The 11,591-nt window shown below is 46.1% G+C and overlaps 1 pseudogene; it reads left to right on the forward strand.

Annotated features, from left to right (window-relative positions):
- The first annotated feature begins 10,865 nt into the window (after positions 1 to 10,865).
- Positions 10,866 to 10,983, forward strand: LOC124551560 (annotated as a pseudogene).
- Positions 10,984 to 11,591: the final 608 nt, after the last annotated feature.

An 11,591-nucleotide genomic window follows, 5' to 3' on the forward strand; every position in this document is an offset into this window, starting at 1 on the left:
TGATGAACTGTGGTATCGTGTTGACGCTGCTACCTGTACACCCCATCCATGCTCTGACTGAATGCCCAGGCATATCAAGGCCGTTATTACGGCCAGAGGTGGTTGTTCTGGGTACTGATTCCTCAGGATCTATGCACCCAAATTTCGTGAAAATGTAATCACATGTCAGTTCTAGTATAATATATTTGGCCAATGAATACCCGTTTATCATCTGCGTTTCTTCTTGGTGTTCCAATTAAGGGCCAGTAGTGTACATAAGTAGTGTATGCACTTGTATTGTTCTTTATGTGTGCTATCACAGGAATTGCACAAGTGTCGGTGTGTGAACTTTTCAAAATACGATATCTCGTAAATGACTCGCAGTAAAATCCTTCAACAAACAGCACTAACATTCTAATCCACCCCACTTTTAGTTTGTTAATGTAAAGAATATTTTTGCACAAAAAATTCATTTTATAAGTAGTATTAGAATCTGTTGATTGGCTAACAATACGGACCCCTGACTACTAATCCATTTTGTGGTAACTGCACATCAATAGCACTTTCCTTTTCCGCAATTCTTGCGGTGGAATTGTTAGATGCTCCACCTTGTGTACGCTGAATATACCTTTTTGGGATCCACAAGTTATTTGTGAGAAGTCTCTTTTGTAGACTGACTGTACTTTCCTCGTGTCCTACCAAGGATCCAAACGTACCAGCTCACCTCCCTTACTTACGCCGGCCGGTGTGGCCTTGCGGTTCTAGGCGCTTCCGTCTGGAACCGCGTGACCGCTACGGTCGTAGGTTCGTATCCCGCCTGGGGCATTGATGTGTGTTATGTCCTTAGGTTAGTTAGGTTTAATTAGTTCTAAGTTCTAGGCGGCTGATGACCTCAGAAGTTAAGGCGCATAGTGCTCAGAGCCATTTGAACCTTACTTACGAATGAAACTGCATGATAATTCCGGATCATATCCCGACGAACTGTCACACCCAGGTATTTGTTCGAGATGACGGGTCATAACTACGACCCACTGATGTTGTAGCCATACGAGAGCATAATTTTACTTATCTGTACTTTTAAAGAAGCTACGCACAGACCGCTCACAGCTGGTTCTTGTAAATCTTGAAAACTGAGCAAAATGGAGGCAAATGTCTGAGCCATTGTGAAATAAGCGGACAGTCTTACTGCAAAGTAAACTGTATAATAATATTTGTTAAATAAAAAGAATGTCTGTGAAGCAAGCCATGTGAACCAATTATGTCTGTACATCACTGATTTAAAGCGGTTCCAGTGTTTTATCCAAATCAACACACCACTACCTACCTACGAGAAAATCCTCAAACTACTCACAGATATGACTACGAAGTCTTTCGCGACGGAGTCCTTGCATAAAAAGTTCGCGGTTTACTTGCCGCGTCAAATTTGGATAAAATCCCAAGCTTTCGATGACTACCTCCGTCATCTTCGTCAGGGGTAAAACTGACTGTCGTGGACCGGTGAGGCTTCCGCTTTTATAAGCAGTGGACGGCTTCTCATTGGCTGGATGACGTCACGGTGAAACCGATGCGTACTGAGGTGGCGGCCTCTATATCCATAGATTTTGTTTGCGCGCTTTATCCAGTGTTGCTTGCTGCGCCATCCATCGCAACAGGCGGAGAACTGCGAGGAATGTAAGAAGTCTCCCTCTGCGCTCTTTCTATATCAATTGCGCGCTTCCATGCATTGCTGAGTGCATAACCGGAATCTCTGTTGAAATTATTTTCACAGAGTCTAATTTCAACTGCTTCCCTGATGACAGAGTCCCAATAGTTTGAAGCGTGAGCAAGTAGTCGTGTTTCATCGAATAAAATCTTATGTTTATTTAACAAACTGTGCTCAGCCACCGCTGATTTCTCTAGATACTTGTATTTCAGGTGACGCTGATGTTCCACACTGCGATCGGCGACAGTTCTTATAGACTGGCCCACATAACTTTTGCCACACTCGCAAGGAATGCTGTAAATTCCCGGTACTTTCAGGCCAAGATTATCTTTCACGGGTCGCAGCATTTCCTTAATCTTCCTGGGTGGCCGGAAGACTGGTCTGATTCCTTGCCGGCTCAGGACTCTGCCAATCTTGCTGGTCATTGCACCGCAGAATGGTAGCCGCGCGATGTGTTGGTCCTCTTGATCTGTTCGAACAGCGTCAGTTTTACCCCTGACGAAGATGACGGAGGTAGTCATCGAAAGCTTGGGATTTTATCCAAATTTGACGCGGCAAGTAAACCGAGAACTTTTTATGCAAGTACTCACAGATATCGTTGATAACCGATGTGACGGCCAATTTGTTACTGTGGTATCGAGACAAATCCCTGTCGCAAGTCAAGCAATACCGGATCTGCCCGATTACTTGGAGCTACAACCACACCTGGCCCTGTACGCACGCCAGTCTACCTCGCATGGTGGAGGGCGGCTCTGGTACCGCTCACTGATTCCCTCTCACTTTGCTCTATTCGCCAATGTTGCGTAGGAAGACCGAATATCGAGCCGCGTGGGTAGGCGCGCGGGCTGAGGCGCCTTGTCACGGTCCGCGCGGCTGCCCCCGTCGGAGGTTCGAGTCCTCCCTCGGGCATGGTGTGTGTGTGTTTTGTCCTTAGCGTTAGTTACTTTAAGTTAGACGAAATAGTGTGTAAGCTTAGGGACCGATGACCTCAGCAGTTTGGTCCCATAAGATATTCCCACAAATTTCCAATTTCCGAATATCGATGAAACTCTGTATGACGTCTAATTTCTCTTGTTTTCATGTGCTCTCATTTCTGGAAATGTATCTGTGAGGAGTATTGCCCCACTATTATTGGTAGGCTACGCTCGCAAAATTTCAACAAACGACCTCTCTGCGATACAGAACGCCTCTCTTGTAACGTCTGCCAGAGGAGTTTCTGGAGCATTCTGGTAGCGCACTTGTGCCCAGTAAACGATCGCGCGGCGAAATGGGCCGCTCTTCATTGCGTCTTTTCTATCACATCTGTTAATGCTGTTTAGTAACTTTCCCAGACTGATGACAGATACGTAAGAATCGTTCGAATACGCATTTTGTGCATTTCTTTCGTGGAGGAATTACATTTCCTTAAGAGCCATCAAACGAATCGCAGCCTGTCACCTGCCTTTCATACTATTTGTTTTCTGTGGTCATTTCATTTTAGGTCGCTCTGGACCGTTGCTCCTAGGTACTGTACGGTAGTTACCGTTTCCAGCGATTTGTCACCTACACTATAGTCGAACATCAGCGGATCTCTTCCTCTATTGACGTTCAGGGTCTGAATAAACGTATCTTCCGTATCGTTATTTTAATTGTAATTATTGGGTGTACCGAGTAAAACGTGAATGTCGTGTGACTAGGGCCTCCCGTCGGGTAGACCGTTTCGTCGGGTGCAAGTCTTTCGATTTGACCCCTCTTTGGTGACTTGCGCGTCGATGGGGATCAAATGATGATGATGAGGACAACACAACACCCAATCCCTGAGCCAAGAAACTCTCCGACCCAGCCGGAAATCGAACCCGGGCCCTTAGGATTGACGTTCTGTCGCGCTGACCACTCAGCTATCGGGGGCGGACGTCTATCGAGTCACTGAGGAAAGGAGGTGACGTTTACCGCAATAAATACATGGTGATTTTTTTCTACCGTGTACAGACTCAAGGGATTGATCGATGAGAGGGTACGGAATAAAAAAGATCTACTGAACTTATGTCCGGAAATGCATAGTTTCCCTGCTAGAGACCATATTCGATCGCACATAGTTACAGATGTTGCGGACTAATACGCGCTGTACCATACATCCACAGTTACAGTGTGTACTGGAAATACACTCCTGTAAATTGAAATAAGAACACCGTGAATTCATTGTCCCAGGAAGGGGAAACTTTATTGACACATTCCTGGGGTCAGATACATCACATGATCACACTGACAGAACCACAGGCACATAGACACAGGCAACAGAGCATGCACAATGTCGGCACTAGTACAGTGTATATCCACCTTTCGCAGCAATGCAGGCTGCTATTCTCCCATGGAGACGATCGTAGAGATGCTGGATGTAGTCCTGTGGAACGGCTTGCCATGCCATTTCCACCTGGCGCCTCAGTTGGACCAGCGTTCGTGCTGGACGTGCAGACCGCGTGAGACGACGCTTCATCCATTCCCAAACATGCTCAATGGGGGACAGATCCGGAGATCTTGCTGGCCAGGGTAGTTGACTTACACCTACTAGAGCACGTTGGGTGGCACGGGATACATGCGGACGTGCATTGTCCTGTTGGAACAGCAAGTTCCCTTGCCGGTCTAGGAATGGTAGGACGATGGGTTCGATGACGGTTTGGATGTACCGTGCACTATTCAGTGTCCCCTCGACGATCAGCAGTGGTGTACGGCCAGTGTAGGAGATCGCTCCCCACACCATGATGCCGGGTGTTGGCTAAGTGTGCCTCGGTCGTATGCAGTCCTGATTGTGGCGCTCACCTGCACGGCGCCAAACACGCATACGACCATCATTGGCACCAAGGCAGAAGCGACTCTCATCGCTGAAGACGACACGTCTCCATTCGTCCCTCCATTCACGCCTGTCGCGACACCACTGGAGGCGGGCTGCACGATGTTGGGGCGTGAGCGGAAGACGGCCTAACGGTGTGCGGGACCGTAGCCCAGCTTCATGGAGACGGTTGCGAATGGTCCTCGCCGATACCCCAGGAGCAACAGTGTCCCTAATTTGCTGGGAAGTGGCGGTGCGATCCCCTACGGCACTGCGTAGGATCCTACGGTCTTGGCGTGCATCCGTGCGTCGCTGCGGTCCGGTCCCAGGTCGACGGGCACGTGCACCTTCCGCCGACCACTGGCGACAACATCGATGTACTGTGGAGACCTCACGCCCCACGTGTTGAGCAATTCGGCGGTACGTCCACCCGGCCTCCCGCATGCCCACTATACGCCCTCGCTCAAAGTCCGTCAACTGCACATACTGTTCACGTCCACGCTGTCGCGGCATGCTACCAGTGTTAAAGACTGCGATGGAGCTCCGTATGCCACGGCAAACTGGCTGACACTGTCGGCGGCGGTGCACAAACGCTGCGCAGCTAGCGCCATTCGACGGCCAACACCGCGGTTCCTGGTGTGTCCGCTGTGCCGTGCGTGTGATCATAGCTTGTACAGCCCTCTCGCAGTGTCCGGAGCAAGTATGGTGGGTCTGACACACCGGTGTCAATGTGTTCTTTTTTCCATTTCCAGGAGTGTAGTTTCCACGCGCCTCAACGCATGCGTGTATGCGCCGCAGCATGTTCTGTCTCACATTTTCATATCGGTCAGGCTGCATCCCAACAGTGTCATCATGAATACCTTACTCCAATGTCTACACTTCTGGAATGGGCTCTGCATACGCGACACTTTTGAGATCCGGTGAACGAGCAGGCCATGCATCTGGCCCCCCTCGTCCGATCCATCGGCCAGGGAAGACACGATTGAGATGCGTCCGGACGTTAACGGCGAAGCGGGCTGGAGCAGCATCACGCAGTAGCCACATAACCCTTCGAATCATCAGTGGCACTTCTTCCAGCAGGGGAGGCAAAGTCACCCACAAGAAGCGTCGATGGTTCCGGCCTGTTAGGCGACGTGGAAGGGAGACTGGTCCCAAAATACGGTCGCAAATTATCTTGGCCAATACATTCCGGCTGCAGCGATGATGATTCGCTGTAACCGTATCATGGGGTTTCGGCATACTATCCCACATACTAAACACCTTTTTCCAAAGCTGTTTCACAGAGGAAGACCGCACTGCAGTTTAAATCCTCGCACAAACGAAAAAATGGCTGACATCGAAATAAGTGTCCAAGGAATAGAAAAGCAACTGGAATCACTCAACAGAGGAAAGTCCACTGGACCTGACGGGATACCAATTCGATTCTACACAGAGTACGCGAAAGAACTTGCCCCCCTTCTAACAGCAATGTACCGCAAGTCTCTAGAGGAACGGAAGGTTCCAAATGATTGGAAAAGAGCACAGGTAGTCCCAGTCTTCAAGAAGGGTCGTCGAGCAGATGCGCAAAACTATAGACCTATATCTCTGACGTCGATCTGTTGTACAATTTTAGAACATGTTTTTTGCTCGAGTATCATGTCGTTTTTGGAAACCCAAAATCTACTATGTAGGAATCAACATGGATTCCGGAAACAGCGATCGTGTGAGACCCAACTCGCTTTATTTGTTCATGAGACCCAGAAAATATTAGATACAGGCTCCCAGGTAGATGCTATTTTTCTTGACTTCCGGAAGGCGTTCGATACAGTTCCGCACTGTCGCCTGATAAACAAAGTAAGAGCCTACGGAATATCAGACCAGCTGTGTGGCTGGATTGAAGAGTTTTTAGCAAACAGAACACAGCATGTTGTTATCAATGGAGAGACGTCTACAGACGTTAAAGTAACCTCTGGCGTGCCACAGGGGAGTGTTATGGGACCATTGCTTTTCACAATATATATAAATGGCCTAGTAGATAGTGTCGGAAGTTCCATGCGGCTTTTCGCGGATGATGCTGTAGTATACAGAGAAGATGCAGCATTAGAAAATTGTAGCGAAATGCAGGAAGATCTGCAGCGGATACGCACTTGGTGCAGGGAGTGGCAACTGACCCTTAACATAGACAAATGTAATGTATTGCGAATACATAGAAAGAAGGATCCTTTATTGTATGATTATATGATAGCGGAACAAACACTGGTAGCAGTTACTTCTGTAAAATATCTGGAAGTATGCGTGCGGAACGATTTGAAGTGGAATGATCATATAAAATTAATTGTTGGTAAGGCGGGTACCAGGTTGAGATTCATTGGGAGAGTGCTTAGAAAATGTAGTCCATCAACAAAGGAGGTGGCTTACAAAACACTCGTTCGACCTATACTTGAGTATTGCTCATCAGTGTGGGATCCGTACCAGATCGGGTTGACGGAGGAGATAGAGAAGATCCAAAGAAGAGCGGCGCGTTTCGTCACAGGGTTATTTGGTAACCGTGATAGCGTTACGGAAATGTTTAACAAACTCAAGTGGCAGACTCTGCAAGAGAGGCGCTCTGCATCGCGGTGTAGTTTGCTGTCCAGGTTTCGAGAGGGTGCGTTTCTGGATGAGGTATCGAATATATTGCTTCTCCCTACTTATACCTCCCGAGGAGATCACGAATGTAAAATTAGAGAGATTAGAGCGCGCACGGAGGCTTTCAGACAGTCGTTCTTCCCGCGAACCATACGCGACTGGAACAGGAAAGGGAGGTAATGACAGTGGCACGTAAAGTGCCCTCCGCCACACACCGTTGGGTGGCTTGCGGAATCGTGGTTGGCTGGTGAAGAAACCAGTGGTAAAACTGCTCCAGATGTGGAACGTCTGTCGCTAGTAAGCACTGCACACGCTGTAACTGACAAGGGCAATAAAAATTGCCATGCAGAATACTCCACACAGCCGTCTGGCTTACCCTGAACTGGTGGGCCAACTGCCTGGTACTGACACGGTGGTCGCCTTCCACAGTGGTAATCACATTTTTCTCCAAGTCTGGTTTCCGAACATTTCGAGTACGTCCTTCATAGTTTCCTGCTTCCTGAAATGACGCTATCAACACAAACGGCGAAACACTGTTCCAAACATTGAATGGTTTGGTGGTTGTTCTCAGGGATAGGTCTGCTCATACAAACTTGCTGCCCGCCGCCCGTTTGCCTTTCCATAAGCAAACACCATGTCGGCAAGCTCTCGATTCGAATACGGAACCATTGTATACAACGCTGTGTTACGTCCACTAAAAGGTGAACCAGCAAGAGAAGTGAACCTGATACAACATTACCAATTACGACGGCAGGAAAGGGTGCTAGGGCATGACATATGAGGAATAGTACCACCCTCTAGGATGAAACCTTGTGTACTGTCACTGTGGTTGCATGGTACAGTGGGTATTAGACCGCAGTCTCTGTAACAAGTACGACTGAATAAAATATCTTGTAAGTAGGCTGTTTAGGTTCTTATATTGGTAACGCCACCGCCACGTAGCGCTCTGTATGAAAATCACTGGCTGTGCTGTGTGCAGTCTGTGGTTGGTTTGCATTGTTGTTTGCTATTGTAGTGTTAGGCAGCTGGATGTTAACAGCGCGTAGCGTTGCACAGTTGGGGGTGAGCCGCCAGCAGTGGTGGATGTAGGGGGAGAGATGGAGTTTTGAGAGCAGATGATCTGGACGTGTGTCCATTAGAGACGGTAAATTTGTAAGACTGGATGTCATGAACTGATATATATTAAGACTTTTGAACACTATTAAGGTAAATACATTGTTTGTTCTCTATCAAAATCTTTCATTTGCTAACTATGCCTATCAGTAGTTAGTGCCTTCAGTAGCTAGAATCTTTTATTTAGCTGGCAGTAGTGGCGCTCGCTGTATTGCAGGAGTTTGAGTAACGAAGATTTTTGTGAGGTAAGTGATTCATGAAAGGTATAGGTTATTGTTAGTCAGGGCCATTCTTTTGTAGGGATTTTTGAAAGTCAGAGTGCGTTGCGCTAAAAATATTGTGTGTCAGTTTAAGAAGTCATTTTTCTAAGGGGACGTTTCATATGTCGACCCTTAGCCGAGGATACCTCACTGGAATCTTATGATTTTTTTTTCTTGTAGTTTGTGTAATTAGTGTAGCTATTGTTTATTGCTAGCGCGTAATTATAGAGAGAATTTCCTTTGTAGTTGTAGTTTTTCATTGTTGTACAGTAAAACAGTTGTGGCATGCATGTGGATCTGCACCAAGTATTTCGCAGCTGCACTAGCAATTAACGAGATATTATTTCCAGTGCTATGTTAATATGTTTTTTTACTTTGCTCTTCAAATTGTGCTTTTCTGTGTTATCGTGTGAAAAATTGCGACAATAACGGCGTGTGAAAAACGGAACACTAGGCTCCAAAGTAAATTGAGAAATGATAGTGACGACGAGCGTAGCTTATCAGCACCACTGTGTAATGAATTAACAGACATTCAAAGTAGTAATTTGGTAATTGTGCATATGGAAATGGAGCGGGCGGCAAATAATGGTGCAGCCAGTGAAATAATTAGTGGACAGGGAAGCATTATCGATCGATCCGTCGGCAACAGCTCGCCTCAGGAGTCCGAAATGACGGGACACAATCTTGCAAATACTGTACAGTCAGGTTTTGCGTCTTCACCGTTTTCTCAAATAAGTCAAGACACATTTTCTGCTTTTCAAAGTTCGAATATTGCCGGTTCAAATGCACTGCCGAATAGCACTGAGGAACATGTTTCAGACACCAGTGCATTGTTATTACAGTTAATGCAACAAATGGAACAAAGGCCACAAAAGTTAGCCACAACGCTTGAAGAAAATCAGAAACAAATGGGACAAAATCTTCAAAAGTTAGACACAATGGAACAAAATCAGAGACAAACACAGAACAGCCAGTGATTTTCATACAGAGCGCTACGTGGCGGTGGCGTTACCAATATAAGAACCTAAACAGCCTACTTACAATCTCTACCATGAAAACAATGCATTTCCGAACATAAGTTCATTAACCTTTTTTGATCCGTATTCGCTCATCTAGCAATACCTAGAGATTGTACACGCTGGAAAATATCACCCTGAATACACTGCAAAAAATCATAGCTCTACAGCACACCCCTGCGATATTCCACAAACCATCGTCACATCAGTGGAGTGGATTTGACCCTGTTAAGAATAGCGTGTTGATTTCTGTCTCTTAGGAAGTCCTGAATCCATTCACATATTTGGTCCGATGCTCTGTAAGGTCGTAATATGTTCACTCGACGGCAGTTCGGGACTGTATAGAATGCTTTACGCGATTCAAAGAACTATCTAGAGCTGTGTTTGAACAGGACTAGAAGTGTTCCGCATTTTACATCACAGTTCGGGGAATCTCCGGTTCTGTTCGATCTTCCGATGGGGCTGCGATCTAGTGACTTTTGCTGGTACTATCACAACGACCTATCTTAGCTTTTTTAATGCGTCGTGGATTTTAATAATAAAAATAGCTGTGAAATACAGTCTGAAACACCTTCTATGCGTAACAACAGCAACTAATAAATAAATAAAAGACTGAAATCCAGATTCTCGAGCTTTCGGTCGTCTCTCGTTCCAGTACTATGTCCAAGACGGGACTTGCCGCTGTAATTAATTCTCGTGATAAAAATTACTATCACTTTATTTTGATATATTTTCTTTCTTCGGCTTTTAATTTTTGATTAACTGCCTCTATTGTTTCATATGAACGTCTCCGTCTTGTTTTCAAACTGATTAAAATCTGGTAGTGTACCGCTTGGGGTAGCCGCGCAGTCTTCGGCACCTTGCCACGGTTCGCGCGGCTTCCCCCGTCGGAGGTTCGAGTCCTCCCTCGGGCATAGGTGTGTGTGTGTGTGTGTGTGTGTGTGTGTGTGTGTGTGTGTGTGTGTGTTGTCCTTAGCGTAAGTTAGTTTAAGTTAGATTAAGTAGTGTGTAAGGTTAGGGACCGATGAACTCAGCAGTTTGGTCCCATAGGAATCTACCTCAAATTTCCAAAATTTCTGGTAATGTTTTTATCTGTTATTCTAATATACGAACAGGGATAGAACTACTCATTTGCAACTTACTTGCTAAATCATTACCGTCTCCCACACGCAAATGGAATGTAATACCAGGTTCAGTTAATTACGAGCTTTTGGAGGACAACATTTTCGTCTTCGTTGCCTTTATTTGGAAAAAAAAACCTTTGTATATCCATACATAACAGCACTGTACGAAAACTCGTATTGTACATTTGTTCAAACACACTAGGAGTTCGTGCAGTATTATACGAAATTTTTAAATTTTAAGTAGCGCCATAGTTCATAGTCAACGGCCTTGCCGCAGTGGTAACACCGGTTCTCATGAGATCACCGAAGTTAAGCGCTGTCGGGCTGGACAAGCACTTGGAAGGGTGACCATCCGGTCTGCCGAGCGCTGTTGCCAAGGGAAGTGCATTCAGCCCTTGTGGCGCAAACTGAAGAGCTACTTGATTTTTGGAAATAGCGGCTCCGGTCTCATAAACTGACATACGGCCGGGAGAACGGTGTGTTGACCACGTGCCCCTCCATATCCGCATCCCGTCATCCCGTGGCGCTTGTGGGCTGAGGATGACACGGCGGCCGGTCGGTGCCGTTGGACCTTCCCAGGCCTGTTCTGACAGAGTTTTGCCTAATTTTGTATGTAGACGTACAGACAGATACATAAAAAAATCAATTACTTCATGTAATTATTGGAACAATCTTCTTGACAACATGTTTACTTCGACAATCAAAAATCAATTCTCACCAAAACACCACTGTAGACTTCAAGCAGCAGCATTATATGGGAGGACAATGAATGAAGATTTTGAAAATGAAGTTACCAGTGGGAGAAAATAATAGGGTGAATTTAATGACACAGTATTTCGTATAAATGCATTGAATACTTTGATAACAGAGTGAATACAATCTATATAAATAAAAATGTAAATGTTTGTTTGTACAAAATCGTAAATCTGCGAAAGTTCTTCACCCACTGCTCCGAAATTCTGACTCAATGTAGCGCTCGAATAC

This window comes from Schistocerca americana, chromosome 9 (genome assembly GCF_021461395.2).
Source record: "Schistocerca americana isolate TAMUIC-IGC-003095 chromosome 9, iqSchAmer2.1, whole genome shotgun sequence".
In the NCBI taxonomy this organism is placed as follows: domain Eukaryota; kingdom Metazoa; phylum Arthropoda; class Insecta; order Orthoptera; family Acrididae; genus Schistocerca; species Schistocerca americana.